The sequence below is a fragment of the Protopterus annectens genome, chromosome 5.part0, assembly GCF_019279795.1.
Source record: "Protopterus annectens isolate FY-2018-M chromosome 5.part0, PAN1.0, whole genome shotgun sequence".
In the NCBI taxonomy this organism is placed as follows: Eukaryota; Metazoa; Chordata; order Ceratodontiformes; family Protopteridae; genus Protopterus; species Protopterus annectens.
Window position 1 is genome coordinate 1,181,824,382 of NC_056735.1, and position 17,332 is coordinate 1,181,841,713.

Here is a 17,332-nt window from a genome sequence, read left to right on the forward strand (position 1 = left end):
CATGGTGCTTAAGTGGGGAGCCAGTTCATTCTAAAGTTCGTGTAAAACACAGCCAGGGATGTTGTCCGATCCCATGGATGCTGTGTTTTTGGCTTTAGAGAGTGCAGCTTTTACCTGCGTAGTTGTGATTACAGGGACTCTGCATTCTTCTGGTATAGATATGGGCCCTTTAGGGGGTGAGAGGGGGGTAATGATATGCACTTTGACAAATTTATGAATTTTTAGGACATATGGTTGCTTTCATATTAGGAAGGGGATTACTTAAAAGATGCCACTAGGATGCCAGCAGGGGTCACGTGTTTTTCTTTTGTAGTTAGGATCTAGGCCAGTGAGGAATGTTTCCCAGAACCTTTGTTTACTCTTTGTGGAGTGTGACATAATTTAGGCAAGTCCACCCAATTTATTTGCCAATATATGAGTAGGGATTGGGTACTAGACATTGACTCTTAGGTTTACCTCACCAAGTGTTCAGTTATCGTAAACTGAGGTTGAGGTTATATGTAAATTGTCCTTATATAGTTAACCTAACAAATTTCATAGGCTATAGATGCAAACTGTACTTTTTTTATTTATCCCTATGACTATTCTTACTGAGTCTGTTCCTATGTTAATTTTCCACTTTACTGACTGTAAACAATGTGCTGATATTAAAGGAAATCCTGCTTATTTGTATGCTCTTTCCTATTTTTATATGTTGGATCCTGAAAGTATACTGTTTGTGCTCAAAGTGTGTTTTTGAACAGGCATCTGTTGTGCCTATTATGTTTGGCTGGCAATTGTCAGCAGTTGCTACTAAAAATGATGGCATGACTTCTATGTTATTATCTCATTATTGTTTAGCTACTGGGAAGTTAAAAGGTTATTGTCTGAGAAGAAGCCAGGACTAGGATGTATGCCTCCACTCTGTGGTAGAGTATTTGATGTGTATTTTGTAGGGAATATAGTTAGCAATATTTGGGTTTATCTATAACTGTGGATGGTTTCATAACACATTTCTTGCTCTTAGATATTTGTTAACATATATATCTGTTACCACATTGAAATACAATGCTGTCTATAATAACTAATTTCCTCTTAAAGAAACACTTTTTAGTGTGCTATGAAGTGCAAACGTGTATTTGCTTAAAATAATGCAATTATACTGCTTTTAAAGGACTTAACTGCCATTTCTATAAGCCAAGTAGACTAAGAAGTTATCCCTCATAGCTCTCAATACCTGCACTTTCTGTCTTTAGTTTGGCTATAACTTCTGGGGTCAGTAGAAGAGACCCAAACTTTAATATAAAATGTACAAAAAACAATAGAAGCTCAAATTACGACCATCTTCCAAAAGCCTTTCCAGGTATGTAAAGGGAGACTATTTCCAGAGTTAGAAGATGGTTGTAATTTGAGTTTGTATTTGGCCTTGGTTGTTATTTAATATCTTTTTGCCTGTGTCGTTTAGTGATATTGGATTTCATGGCCAGTGACCCTTCATTTAATATACCTCATATTTTTTGAAATTAGGGTGTTGATGCCACACAGAGAACCATGGAAAAGTATATGCTGCAGTCTGCAGAATGAGTTACAGACTGGGGAAGTAACTCTAGAAATAGTGTCCCTTTACATGCCTGGGCAAAGCTTTTGGAAGATGGTCGTAATTTGAGCTTATATTGGTTTTTGTACATTTTATATTAAAGTTTGGGTCTCTTCTACTGACCTTGGTCGTTATTTAATATCTTTTTGCCTGTGTCATTTTGTGATATAACCTCTGGGGTTCCTGATTGGCTGGAGTGAGGGTGGGAACCAGGAAGAAGTAAGTTCAGATGACCAGCACATGTAGGCATATCACAGCTTAGAAGCAGCAATTTTAGATGATAATATATTGGATAGCAGAATACCATTTAAAAGAATCCACTGTTCCCAAAATGGGATCATCAGGATCTTGTTTTATCAAAATCTGTATCATTTGCAGTTTATTTGAGTTATTAAATGTTAGATGGAGTTTGAATTTCAGTTTTAGTGAACTAGTATTTTTTTTGTATTTAAAGTATTTTTGTTAGAGTTGCGTTATTTTGTATGTACTTTTATTTTGTTCAAAGGTAGATGTAAGGAATGCAATAATCTTGCCTCCCTGCAACTGATTGCTTCTCATTTTTTTTCTTGGTTTGTGATTTCTACATTTTAGTTTTGATCATAAAGAGCTCATTTTAAATGGTTCCCACACTATGACGTGAATCTATTTTAAATTTGTAATAATAGTGCAAAAGAGTAATTGCAAAAAGAATTAAGTTTATTCTACATTTAGCAATTGCGACGGTCATTCCTGCAAACAACAGACTGATACAGTTCTTATAGCTTTCAGTAACTGCAGTCCATATCTTCACTTGGACTACTACTTCTAGGCCTCTGACCAGCTAGACTGAGGGTGCAAGCAGAAAAAAACTAGTAAAAATAGTTACTACTTGTGACCACCACTCTGCTTAGAAATATCTCTTTTAGATGTGTAGTATAATAAAATGTAAGTTAAAAGAAGAGCAGGTGTGTTGTTTTAAAATGCCATTTCTGGAATCCTGTTTGAAGATCAGCTCCTTATAGCCACCTAACTTATGGGACTCCTGACTTGCTGAAGTGAGTAATGAAGACCAGGAAGTCACTGGTGCAGTCGGTATCCATGTGTAAACACATCTCAACTCAGAAAAAAATATTTCAAGTGCTCTGACGTGTGCAAAAGGTAAAATAAAGTTTACAAATACATACCAAGCACAACAGAAAGCCATACAGAATAAGGATGCTCTGATCTACTGTAGAGCAATTTCCTGTAAAGGAAATAAAAACAAAATGGAAACAATGATTTTGTGCAGTGCTTCACTTGAGCTGCAAAATACTGAGAAATGAATTTAAAGGTGCTTTCCAAAGCAGAATGTTTAAATATTGCTTTAATTGGGAATTGTAGTGTCCCCTTTTTTATCCTTCAGCCTATAAGTTAAAACATATTTCATATTCACAATCACAAGTGAGCACATTGTCTGGCAGCACAAGGCATGTGATGACTTTGAAACTTCAGGACAAATGAAAGACTTAAATGAAACGCATAGGGTACTTATAATTACTCATAAACATTATCTTACAATATGCTCCAGTTCCACCCAAAATAAAGGAGACCACATTTAGTATAAATAATGTTTTGTGACCATGCTTGCACTTTAATACAATATTCAATGCACCTGGCAAAGCTGTCTGGTTTAACTTTCATTGTAACTACTTATTTAGAATATGGTGAGCCATTTATGACATCTCAGTGCTAGTCTAAGCTGTATTTGTCACCTGCCCCACCAGAGTACCACAGGAATCAGAAAGACCCTACTTTGTCTGCCTTTATAAACAGTATATTTTACAGTAGTAAAATCAATGTTAAAGTTGTTGCTATATGCTGACGCCATGGTTATCTGAAGCCAGTCTGCCACTGCTTCAGCCAGTCCAAGTGACCTGGAAAAGAATATCTCAGATATAATTACATGGTTACAAAGCACACACCTAATGTTGAACATCTCAAAAAAAAAAAAACAAATAATTTGGCACCCACAAAAAACTAAAGTTCCACATTAATAGACTATTGCATACTCTGAGGGTTCACATATGGACATTTGATAATAACTACGGATGTACTTTGACCGAATTTTATCCCTTAAAGGACACACACAAAAACTTTAGGCAAAAATCATCACACGGTAAGGCAAAGATCGAAAAACATTTTTACTATGCAGAGAATCAAGAACAGCATTAGCAAAGGGAGTGACTCCATAGCAATCCAGAGCAGATTACAAGCCATCATGACCCTAACATACATCCAGTTACCTTAGCTGACAAAACACAGTCAATAAAACAATTATGATCACATAAAGTACACTGCACTACACTTTGCTGACCAAAGCAGTATTCGGTAAATGTTGTACTACCCCTGAGGATATCATTTCATAAGCATGTATATAATCCTCTATGTGCATATCTTACTGCAATGTCTCAGTCTAAACATCAGAAACTGCAACTGAATCACTCACCAGTGACTTTCTTTGTTCTATAAACTCCATTTCAGTTCTGTATTATGAATGTAATTAATAGAGTGCTTGTAGGAGCAGGCTAATTATTTAATTATTGTAACAAACTGTGAATTTTAACAAGATAACATCAATCTAAATATTAGTAATATATATATATATATATATATATATATATATATATATATATATATATATATATATATATATATATATATATATATATTACTGTAATTATATGGACAATCCACGGTGGTGGTGCTGTGGTAGCGTTGTCGCCTCACAGTAAGACGCTGTCCGGTTCGATTCTCAGCTAGAGCGTCTTCTGCGTGGAGACATGCGTGAATGGGTGTACCTTCGTTCAAGGTTGTGTGTCAGGGCTGGCAACTCGGCACGTAAAAATCAACTGCCAATCATTAGTGGACCGGAGTTCTGCTGTGGCGACTCCTAACTGGGAAAAGCCGAAATACACAAACTGTAATTATATGGACATGTCAATAATATTCTAATGAATAAGTCTAACAAACTGAAAGCAGAACACTTGTAACAGATTAACAGCATACAGTAACATAGTTAAAAAGACAGTAGAACAGCTTGTCACTAGCATAATGAAGAACAGCATTATAAAAACAGTACAAGGATACCACTGGCACACTGACCAGTAAGCATCATAAATTACACACTCATGACCAATGAATATGGTGTAAAGTAAGAGTCAGAATACAGTGCTTGTAGAAATATAGGAGATTATGCACAGGAATGTGTCAGATAGTGGTTGCTGCCTGTAGTACAGCATAGAGCAGCAATGTAGACACACTGTTCAGACATGTCAGCAGCCAATATACCCACCCTGTTTATCCAGTTTATGTGCACGAATGGAATATATAGGAAAGTGAGAAGAGAACAAACAGAATGGAAACCGCCAAAGGAAGTGGAAGGTTCATACTAGGCTAACTACCTTTGTGAGCCATTTTAAGTCTAGCCAATTTTCTCTTGTGAGACTCAAACCCTGTACCTTGAGTTTGTAAGGTAAATGCCTTAAGCATTAGGCCACCCTCCCAAGCTTTAATAGGGAAATGCAAGGTGGAAGGGGGAGGGAGGTGTATTTTTTTTTGGGGGGGATACAACACCCTTTTCCATGTGCAGGAAGAAGGGTTCATGTGAAATGCATATACGTATAAGTTGGGGGAGGAAAGAGTGTTGAAAAAAGTAGTAGATGCAGATGGACAAATGTGTTACATACAGACAGACGGGTGGTATAGATGCACATGGTAAGGTGGAGAAAGAATGAGCACAGATGTACAGAGGGCAGAGAAATTATAATATGGAGGTTGGATATTGCACAAAGTATGGGGAAATGTCACAGGAGAAAGGGAAGATACTAGAAAAGGGATAGGGCATGGTATTGGCATGGTGGACTACCATTACAACCCAGAGGGCAATGTAAATATCTATTATGGTCTTGGATGATCAAAGTCTTGAGCTGGTTGCCCCCCCCCCGGTGGTCTAGTGGTTAAGACCTACCACTGAAGTGCATCCACTATTCTGTCCCAAAGGCACTTGAGGTGACCAAGTGAAGCATACGGGTGTCAGTCCAGCTTGGTGCCAACCAAATTCTGCAGGTATTGCTGCAACAGCAAAAATGACACTGCCTGTCTGCCTTCATGGGAGAAGCCTTCACCTCCAATCAGAATGGGAGACTTGGAGGGAACCCTGACACAGTGCCAGCTGCAGCAACAGCAGTCAGGCTAGGTTGACACTTCTTACCATGGCAAAAACTGGACCAAACCATCACTCCTTATATCATTCTAGCCTCAATTCTCTCCAAATCTTTCCCCTAAATACTCCACCCATATGGAGTGGAATTGCAGTATACAATGTAGCATTCCTGTCACTTTCTCAGATGCATTGTGCTGCCAATGCATTGTCATTTTCTGCTTCCTCTTCTTATCCTACACCTCCTCCTTTGTCTTATGCAGTGGGCACTGCATTGCTGTTAGCTGGCTGCACAACCTGATAGGATGATGTTATGTAACAAGGTGAGCACACAGTAAATATCTTGCTGGTGTGCTCAACCTGTACTACACTGCCCTACCAGAGGTGTCTAGACAATGGAATTATTCCTTGACCTGTCCAAAGGCCCATTCTATGATGTTTTGTGCTCAGCAGTATGAGTAGTGTGACTGGGCATTTCTTCATGATTTGTGGATTGTGTATCAGGGTCAGAAGCCATGTCTCTAGAGCACATCCAGATTCACCTACAATACACAAGAAACATATTTATATAGGGCCTGCAACCTAAATGCGCATTTTTAATATGTATAACTAGCTATGTCTATAATGAGCTTGTACTTATCATCCAAAGTACATGGGTGACGTCCTCTGTATGTTCATGGATGGTAGCATGCATTATAAAATGATGTGAGTCGATATTACTGAAGGTCTTAGAAGAACAAAGAAAGAAGATCTGGAGCTCCATCTGGGTTACGCCATCAAGCAATGGAGAAAGTAACCGTTCCATAAAGCAGCTGATGCCCACAGCAAGGCCTTCTTCTGTTTGAGGGTGGGGTGAAAAACTGGTAATAGATCTAGGTTTCAAAGTGTGAAGAAGGGCTTGTAAATGAACACAGGTCCTCCTAATGAATCAGTATTACTTATTTAACAGGATGCTGGAAAAGTGGGAGCAGACCACAGACTCATTTGCTGTTATAACTTCAGTTTTAAATTTCATGCTGTTGCCAAGACATTATTCTTAAGGTATAGCCAAATTGCCTTCAATTTACAGTGTAATATATAGTTTCTGGGATTGTGAGCTATGTTTATTTGGGAAAACAAGAGAGTAAGGATACAAATGGATGTAATACAGTCAGACAATAGAAATAATGGGAAGCCTCATGCATTAACTAATGAGTATTGTGGAAAATATCATACATCATCCCTCTTCATAAAGGTGAAAATTCTTACGACTTCTCAAATTACAGTCTAAGCGCCATTTTATCTCCCCTTTATAAACTTCTAGAGAAATGCATTCACTTTCAAGTCATGAAATTCCTGGACACACACAAACTCTTGTCCACCACACAACATGGCTTCCGGCCACATCACAGCACAACCACTGCTCTTCTTTCCTTTAATAACATAGTTAACCAACACAGGAATAATAATAACTTCACATCTGCCATATTTCTGAATCTCTCCAAGGCATTCGATATGGTCTCACACACCATACTACTCGATACTCTAGCCTCCCTATCCTTTGCCCCATCTACTATTGCCTGGTTCAGGAACTATCTATCTGATAGGCAACAGTCTGTCCAATGGCAAGGTATATTTTCCCCTCAACTTCTAACTTCCATAGGTGTCCCGCAAGGTTCAATACTAGGCCCACTTCTCTTTTCTATTTTCGCCAACAACTTACATACCACAACCAGGCAAGCCTCACTTATACAGTATGCAGATGATTCTATTCTAATCTGCTCAGCCCCTTCCCTCCCCTCCCTTCAACAACTCACCCAAGAATCCTTTAGCTCTGTGGAAAAATGGATTACTGGCATCCAACTCATCTTGAACCCCAACAAGACTAAATTATTGGCATTTACCCCCAACAAATCAAAAACTACTCCTCTTTCCTTTACTATTACTTCCAGAAATTGTACCACAAATTCCCCTTCAACCCACACCAAACTCCTCGGCATCGAAATAATTGACAAAAACCTTCACTTCAATGTCCATATATCCCAAACTATCAAAAAGGTTCACAAAAAAATGGGTACACTCTATAGTCTCAAAAACTTCCTCTCAGATCAATCTAGAACCACCCTAGCACAAACTCACCTATTGTCCACACTAATGTATGCAGTACCGATTCTTACCCATATCAGAAAAACAGACCTGGATAAACTTGACTCATGCTATAATAAGTTTGCTAACAACTCCTCCTTCAGAACACACCACTGTATAGCTCTTAGGGACCTACAATGGTTAGAATTTCCACACCTTCTCAATTTTCACCAGCTAGTATTACTTACAACATTCTAAAATATCCTAATAAAACCCCATCACTAGGGCAACTAGTAACTCACTACACAGCAAATCGCCTCCTCCGCTCTAATGACAAATCACTCCTCAGTATCTCTAGAGCTAATAATACCACAGGAAAAGCACTATTCTCCCACACAGTTGCTAAAAACTGGAATACCCTCCCCCCTTCAATAACAGCAAGATCCTCTACCTCACACTTCAAAAACATCCTAAAAGCACACCTACTGAATACATGGTTATGTCCATGTATTACATAAAAATAAATGCTTCCTACCTCTCACCCTCCATTGACAATGCTGTCTTCTAATTACTTCACTGTAATGCTCTACAGCACTAACAGTTAAACTATCGCTAGTCAGTAGCTCATCATCCATGATCACTGCTGACATATATTGTGCATGTATTCATATTTCTAGCCTGAAAATGTGAATAATGTTGTTTTAATATGTCTTGTCTCTCTAAAAATTCCTACATGTAAATATCTATTATGTCTTGTCTGTCTATAAATTCCCACATGTAAAGATCTATTGGTGTTCTTCACTGCTAGCTTGTTCTTATAATTCTGTATAAAACATGTATTATTGTTATAATTCTGTATAAAACATGTATTATTGTTGTAACTGTGGAACGTTTCTCCCCAGGGCCCCACTATAAATGGACCTAGTCCAGTCGGACTTTCCCGGTAAACAAATGTAAAATAAAATAAAATAAATAAACTAATGAGTATTCAATATTTCCCACATCTGAAGGGCCTTTATGTACCTTCCCAGTGGGGACACTGACACAATAGAAGAATCCTTACAGAAGGGAACTAGAAGATTCGTTAAGCATGAGTGTCAGTGATTCAGCAGGTGGCAGACTCACTGTTGGTGCAGGAAGGCTCAGAAAGCTCAGGGTTCTTTTCCTACCCATGTATTGGATTAGCTTCCAGTAATGACACACTCAATCCCTCAGTACAAAAAAGTCTGGAAAAAGTAAAAAATAATGGGGGGGGACAAAGGCACAAAAATAAGGACACATTTAAATATATTTCTTATAAACTTTGAAAGTTGCTGGAAGAAAAGGTTTTCTGTTACTATGCATTTTCTGAAGGATGCGAAGTCTGAAACTGAAATGTCTGCCATTATGTGCTGAATTCAGTTCTCACTTATTTGCAAAAAAAAAAAAAAAATGAAAGAAATTTTATGAGGAACAGTCCAAAAATAAGTGGCAAAAATCTGGACATTCTGCGAAACTCTGGACAGTTTAGAGGTATACCAATGCATCAGTATGGCATAAGATGGTTAATGCACTCCTGAGTGTACCATCCTTCACCTGGGATATTAAACTGAGGTCCCATCTGTCTGAGTTGGTGGTAACTCAGTGGGATGCAAAAGACCCCAGGGTACTAAACAAAAAAAGTAGAAGTTCTCCCAGTACCCTGGCCAACCTTTCCTCAAGTCAGTATGATACCATCTCATGTCTCCTCTTAAAAGAGGTCTCTCACCTGGTGGGGCTAACCTGGCCAACAGATTGTAAGTATATAGAATAAATAAATAAAATCAGTGACGTATTCACTGAAATCAGGGGAAACAAATGCTGCTGCAAGAAATTGTCTAACATTGCAGGCTATAAAAAATTGTTGGACAAGTTTAACCTTCTGCAGGGAAGCAAACTTTTTTAAAATGTATGGGAAGGTGGAATGCCCTGAAAGGCACTGAGTGAGAGGGAAAAAGAAATTTAAAAGGGTAAAGTCAAAAAGGTGTCAGGAGATTAGTTCATTTGGAGAGTTAACAAGGATGAATAATACTTAGATGTTAGATTGGTGAATAGATTTAAGAATCATGACTGCAATAATTAGTGAAATGAAGGAAAGTGCAGGTATGAGGGTTGAGTAACTTTTTCTTAATAAATGGGTAGATGATAGAAAATGTGAGTTTTAAAATGTATCAGGAAAAAAAAGAAAAAAAAAGCATCTCGGTGGGAGGAACTAAGGAAATTAAGGGAACTGAAAAGAATTAAACATCAAAAATGTCAGGGGTGACAAATAATAAACATTGAAGGAGCTGTGTGGGGCAAGATAACCCTATATATACACTGTGAGTATGTCCATGCCCTCTGCAAATCTGGAAGAAACTGCTTTTGGCAAAAAAATGGGGTTGAAATCAGACTGCTATTTGAAAATGAGCTTGTTTGGCCTTTCCGAAAACGAGAAGTAAGAAGACAATCGAGTACGGCATTGTTAAATCGCCTGGCATCTGAATGAAAAATGATTTAACAATATTCCCTTTTAATACCATTTGCAACCCTTGGTTGGAGCTAAAACACTTTTATCGAATCGTTTACTTAAAACAAGAACTAGTGCCACACAATATGCTCAAAAGTTATCAGCAACATTTGAAACTCTGCAGCCCAAGGAACTGATTGAGATGATTATGGAATATGTATTATAATTATATTTATTATCTTATTTATTTTTATATGACTGGGTTTGTTTTAATCCAATGATTGCCTCATTCTTCTTATTGGTTCTTATAATATTTTATCAAGGTATGCTAGGCAGCAAGAGGGATTAAGAAATTAAAGTTGTGTACTTACGATTTAGTCTTGACCCGCAGTGGTGGTGCTGCGGTAGCATTGTCGCCTTACAGTAAGACACTGTCCGGTTCGATTCTCAGCTAGAGCATCTTCTGCGTGCAGACATGCATGAATGGGTGTACCTTTCTTGAAGGTTGTGCTTCAGGGCTGGTAACTTGGCATGTAAAAGCCAACTACCAATCATTAGTGGACCGGAGTTCAGCTGTGGTGACCCCTAACCGGGAAAAGCTGAAAGACACAACAACGTACGATTTAGTCTATGAAATATGTAATAATTCAGTTGAAACTTAAGAACAAATGGTCTATACAGAGCAGCAGCTGTTTAATTTGGAGGATAAAATCTGAAGAAGGAATTTGTGATTGAATGAAATTCTGGAGAATTTATTTAACATTTGTTTATCAGAAAGTCCAACTGGGACAGAGCCTATTTTCAGCAGAGGCCTGGGGAGAAATGCTACAGATGCATGTCTTTAGAATGTGGGAGGAAACCAGAGCACATACAGACTCCACACAGAAAGTGCCTCAGCTGAGAAGTAAACTGGCGAACCTCTTGCTGTGAGGTGACAACGCTAACTGCTGCACCACTGTGCTGCCCTAGTTCAGACTTTTAAGAGGTTTATAAAGCTAAAAGGATATTCAGGACAAGGTTGCCTAAGAAGTCACTGGGTACAGAAAAAGCTTATCAGTTGCTCTTGACTTTTGCAGACATGACTACTGGTAAATATAGGGTGATACTGGTACAGTTTGTTACATGTTACGAAAAGGGGCAAGTTTTTGTGGCAAATTTGGCAGCCTGAGGAAAAAATATATCATTGGAGGTTGCACATTCTATGTTGATCATACTTTTTCAGATCTTTAACTGTGCTAGTTTGAATCAGTGTCCAACAAGCTGTTTTTTATTGTTTGTTTGTTTGTTGACTAATTGCTGTCACAAAACATGATCACAAATACTTGCTGATGCTACACTCAAGTGAGTGCAGGCTTGTCCTTAGAAACCACTTTCTTACAGAGATCCTAGGTTATAGATGTTTATTTAGGATGTCATAGTAAGTTGTCATTTTCAGAAGCTGTGAAAGTGTACTTTTTGATAGAAATGCAGATGATTATGAGTTCTCAATTAGCAATAAACTGGCTATGAGGTTTTTACCTCATACAGCAGACGGCAAGATAGAGGATCATGACAGGAATGTGCCTTTGAGGCCTGCTAAGACATCAAAGTCAGGGGAAGCTGAATATTAGTGTGACATGCAGACTGAGGAAGAGATAAGACATAGGACCGCAAGGTGTACACCTGCTATATATCTTGCAGTAACTGTTTCTGATTCAGAGGCAGCCTTAACACAGTGCTGCACCATGAAAAGGTACTGCATCACAGTGGTCTTAATCTGCAGCCTACAGCAGATGCTAGGTGGTCATTCCTGGGGAACAGCATTTGGTAATTAATTATGTGGTCTCCCCACGGAAATGCCTGTGGTTAGGCAATTTATACAGCAGATGGATTCACAGAATCTCTTGGCTGAATAAGGTACATCAGGCACCCATGTTAATGAACAAAAGAAAAACACATGTTCAGCCAAATGCATTAGATATAAGGACTTTAAAAGACAGATAGTGTTGTGCTGTGTGTGTATGTATATATGTTTGTGGCTGCATGTGTGAGTATATGTAGTGGTGTGTGTGTGTGTGTGTGTGTGTGTGTGTGTGTGTGTGTGTGTGTGTGTGTGTGTGTGTGTACGTGTGTGTGTGTCTGCCTGTGGGTGGGGTCACAATAGGGATGGTTGGTTTGACTTAGAGACTCACTTAGCTGCATAAGGTGCATCAGCCAGCCATGTTAATGAACATGGCCAAAAAATTGTATTCACCCAAACATGTTAGACATAAGTGCAAAGGACTTTAATAGACAGATAATGTTGTGCTGTGTGCGTATGTATATATGTTTGCGGCTACATGTGTGTGTATATGTAGCGGTGTGTGTGTGTGTGTGTGTGTGTGTGTGTGTGTGTGTGTGTGTGTGTGTGTGTGTGTGTGTGTGTGTGTGTGTGTGTGTGTGTGTGTGTGTGTGTGTGTGTGTGTGTGTGTGTGTGTGTGTGTGTGTGTGTGTGTGAGACAGATGGCTATCATATCTCCATATTCTCCTAGACAAACAAGCAAATCCTGCAACATATGGGATGGCACTATACACCAGGTTGTGCTTTAAAGGCACTTAAAATAAATAGACCAAATTCTGCAGCAGAAAACACATGTGAAATACTAAACAGAAGGGATAACTTATAATTCTATGTTGTGGGATTTCGGTATGTTTAGTTAACTAGTCTTCAGTTGAGTGGTTCTGCAGATAATTGGAAAAAAGTGTTCATGATGTTTAATAACTGAGCAAACATTTAGTGGGTTGAAGTATTTTAAATCAAGGATACATTTGAATATCTATGTGTATAATTAACAGTCTGTTGTAATCCAAAAAGACATTTAATAGCTGTTTGGAATATATGTATGTCAAAGAGCCTTTTATCAACATTTCTATATACTCGAGAATATCTGGGGAAATATTTGTGCATACTATGCTAGTCATATTCATGCTGATTGCATTTATAGACAGCTGGTCAGAATTCTTCATGTTTAGCAACTGTCCAGATAATAAACTTGCAATAGTATTTTGAATCAAAGTCACCATAAGTAGTCACAGCCATGAATATAAGGAGGGGATGTCAGTCTGTATGTGCATGGTTGCAATTTCTATCATAGTTTATATTGTTGTATATGATGTCTTTAATCAAAGACAGCTTGTAGATTCTTGTACAGTTACCTATCCATGTAGTTCATTTAATTATACTTAAGTTAAATGTTATGTGGTTAAACTCTTCTTATTCTTTGGCCAACCCCCTTGGTCCAATATGGGTCAAGGGATTGTTTAGTTTCTTCTCTATTTTGCTTGTCCATGGCTGGAGAGCAATCTGGGGTACCTCTCTAAAGAATTACACATATTCATTTGAATGGGTGATTGTGTCATGCTACCCCATAAAATAGTGATTGGAGTAAGATGCTGCAGTATTCTGGTTAGTGCTTTCTCAGGCTGATTGTCTTCTCTTGTCTTATGTTTTTAATAATATGACTACACAGCATGCTACCATACCTCTCAACTGTCTAATGTTTGCCTTATATTTTTGGTCTGTTTCTCATAAAATTATGGCTTTCTGGCAAATCAGTGGCAAATCATTGAGGACTGAAGTCAGAAAATAATGGAAGACATTTGAGTTTCAGACTTCATATCCTTCAGAAAAGTCATGCTAATACAAAACCTGCTATTATATCAACTTTCTAAGCTTGTAAGAGCAATATTTAAAAAGTGTCTCTACATTGGGCCTTTCTACCCCCATTATTTGTGTCTTTGTCCAGATTTCTTAATCTAAGAGGTTGAGAGGTATGCATGGGATGGCTGTTAGGGATCTATACCATATTACCGACTTTTGAAATAGTTAAATTTCATATGATCAAACTCACATGACTGAATATTTAAAAAATTGAACAGATGTAAAAACTCAAAAACAACATTTTAGCAGGCCATATTTCCTGATCACCACTCTATTGCAATCTCAGGACAATTTGCTGTTTAAGTGAATAGAGGATACATTTGATTTTTGAAATAGTCAAGCATATGAATTAGATCATATAAAATTTGACTATTTCAAAAGACAATCTTTTAACACAGACCTGGGTGTTAGACATGCTTATGGCTTATGTATATAGTATTATGAAATTTGCTTACTTTCAGATGAAACTGGTTATTAAACTTAACGGGCTACTATCTTTGATGGAATGTTTGATGGCTGGCAAACATCTTAATAGAAGGTATACAGTACTGATGGTTGCTCTAGTTTACTTATGAGCTGGGAATACTGTAACACTATGAGAATTATGCTGTTGTGGGTTTGTCTCTGTATGCTCTCCTTGAATAGAGTTAGGTCTGGGTAGGACCACGGATATGGAAATTAATACCTAGAAAGGACTTAATAGGGATCATATATATTAGATTATAAGACTACCCTGTTTGGAGAATTTGATTTTCAATTGCATATGGCAGTTTCATTACGGTTTTGATAAGAGAAGTTCACAGACACATATTTAAGGAAAAGTGATTGAACATTATCGTATGATTACTTTTTTGCATGACAAAGAGAGTAATATTTGTTTTTAAGATAAAGAGCAATAGGTTGGTTAGTTATTTTAGCACTGCTAGAAGACTGGCATGAATTATATTTTTAATATGTTAGGAGAGTAGTGCAATACATGTCTTGTTTTAGTTACGGAATTCAAATGAGAGATGTTTATTTGAACTTACTAGTCTAAAAGGATTGAGTTAAATTTTTGGGGCTATCATGCAGAGCAGTCACCTAGGGCCGACTGACTGGGAAGGAGCCTGCTGACCAGGGGACTGCCACAACATTTACTTTTTAATTTAAAAAAATTACATACATTTTTTTAAGGGTGTTCATGTTTAAGAACACCCTCTGCATCTGTGCATCTATGCACACACTTGTTGCTTTCTGCATGCAGAATTTAAATCCTGATGAAACAAAACATCACTTGTTAAAAAAAAAAAATGTTTCCTGGACGTGGAAACATACATTCATCATTGAGGTGTGCTCTGGATTTACACAGACAAATGATGTTCCAGTCATTGGTAAGAGGGATATGTCTGGTTGTATGAGAAAGTCAGGAGTGGCAGAGAAGTATGTAAGAGTGGTACAGAATATGTACGAGGGTAGTGTGACAGTGGTGAAGTCTGCAGTGGGAATGACAGATCCATTTAAGTTGGAGGTGGGATTACATCAAGGATCAGCTCTGAGCCCTTTCTTATTTGCAATGGTGATGGACAGGTTGACAGACAAGATCAGACAGGAGGCCCCATGGACTATGATGTGTGCAGATGACATTGTAATCTGTAGTGAGAGTAGGGACCAGGTTGAGGAGACCCTGGAGAGGTGGAGATATGCTCTAGAGAGGAGAGGAATGAAGGTCAGCAGGACTAAGACAGAATATGTGCGTGTGAATGAGAGGGAGGATAGAGGAATGGTGAGGATGCAGGGAGTTGAGTTTGCATAGGTGGATGAGTTTAAGTACTTGGGATCAACAGTTCAGAGTAATGGTAAGTGTGGAAGAGAGATGAAGAAGAGAGTACAGGTAGGGTGAAATGGGTAGAGAAGAGTGTCAGGAGTGATTTGTGACAGATGGGTACAAGTAAAAGTGAAAGGGAAGGTCTACAAGAAGGTAGTGAGACCAGCTATGTTGTATGGGTTGGAGACAGTGGCATTGACAAAAAGGCAGGAGTTAGAGCTGGAAGTGGCAGAGTTAAAGATGTTAAGATTTGTACTGGGTGTGACAAGGATGGACAGGATTAGGAATCAGTATATTAGAGGGTCAGCTCAGGTTGGACGGTTTGGAGACAAAGTCAGAGAGGCGAGATTGCGTTGGTTTGTACATGTGCTGAGGAGGGATGATGGGTATATTGGGAAAAGGATGCTAAGGATGTTGCTGCCAGGTAAGAGGAAAAGGGGAAGGCCTAAGATAAGGTTTATGGACGTGGTGAGAGAGGACATGCAGGCGGTTGATGTGACAGAGCAAGATGCAGAGGACAGGAAGAAATGGAAACAGATGATCCGCTGTGGCAACCCCTAATGGGAACAGCCAAAAGAGAAGAAGAAGATGTGAAATGCCCTACTTGAAGATGGCAGTTTAGTTAATTTTCTCAGGCTCAAACCCTGTACCTTGGCTATTGGAGACAAGAACCTGAATTCTGTATGCTAACTTCCAAACTACTCAAAATAATTGTATTTCAGTGCATTTTCAAGGAGTAGCTTAGTATGGCTCCTAAGGTCACTTTTTAATGTGCAACTGTTTTGTTTAGCAAATGGTTATCAGCATTGTGTTGTAGAACTTAAAAGCAATGTTAATAGCATAACAGTTTCATACCTCTCAACTGTACAGATTTTATCAGAATGTCCAGATTTCTTACTCTTATGTTTGGTCTTTTTCTAATAAAATTATGGTTTTCTGGCAAATCTTTGGCAATTTTTGGGAATGAAGTCAGAAAGTATTGGTAGACATTTGAGATTCAGACTTTTCACCTTTCAAAAGATTCAAGCTAATGCAAAACATGTTATTCTATCAACTTTCTAAGCTTGTAAGAGCAACATTTAAAAAGTGTCCCTATTTTTGAGTCTTTGTCTCCCCATTAGTTATGGCTTTGTCGAGAGTTCTTGCTCTAAGAAGTTGAGAGGTATGAGGATACTTGTAGATGGATTGTGGATACTGTGTTGTACTTTAAGGCGAGTTGGGGTGCTGCAGTCCTGAGTGTGTCCTCCTTTGATTGAGATGCCTAATAATCACAAGCCGGTTGTCAGTTTGCCATTCATTCCCTACTGCACCAAACAAAATGAATCCACTTAGCCTTGCCAAAGTCCTGCGAATCCAAAATAAGCAAAACAGAAGAAAAGATGGCAGGACACTGCTGCTGCTCAATAAAACTTTTAATAAACAACAACAAACACTGCATGCACATTCTAATGTTAACTATCACTCTAAATGAAAAGCTATGTGTTGGATGTATGGAATAGGGATGACAGCAATGCCTTGTTTAGGCATATATGCATACATCCAACACATAGCTTTTCATTTAGAGT

General features: G+C 38.3%; 1 protein-coding gene across 1 annotated transcript in view; it reads left to right on the top strand.

Annotated features, from left to right (window-relative positions):
* LOC122801587 (allantoinase, mitochondrial-like) overlaps positions 1 to 17,332 on the top strand; it is a 371,450-nt gene that overhangs the window by 211,798 nt on the left and 142,320 nt on the right. The gene's annotated exons all lie outside the window — the stretch shown is intronic.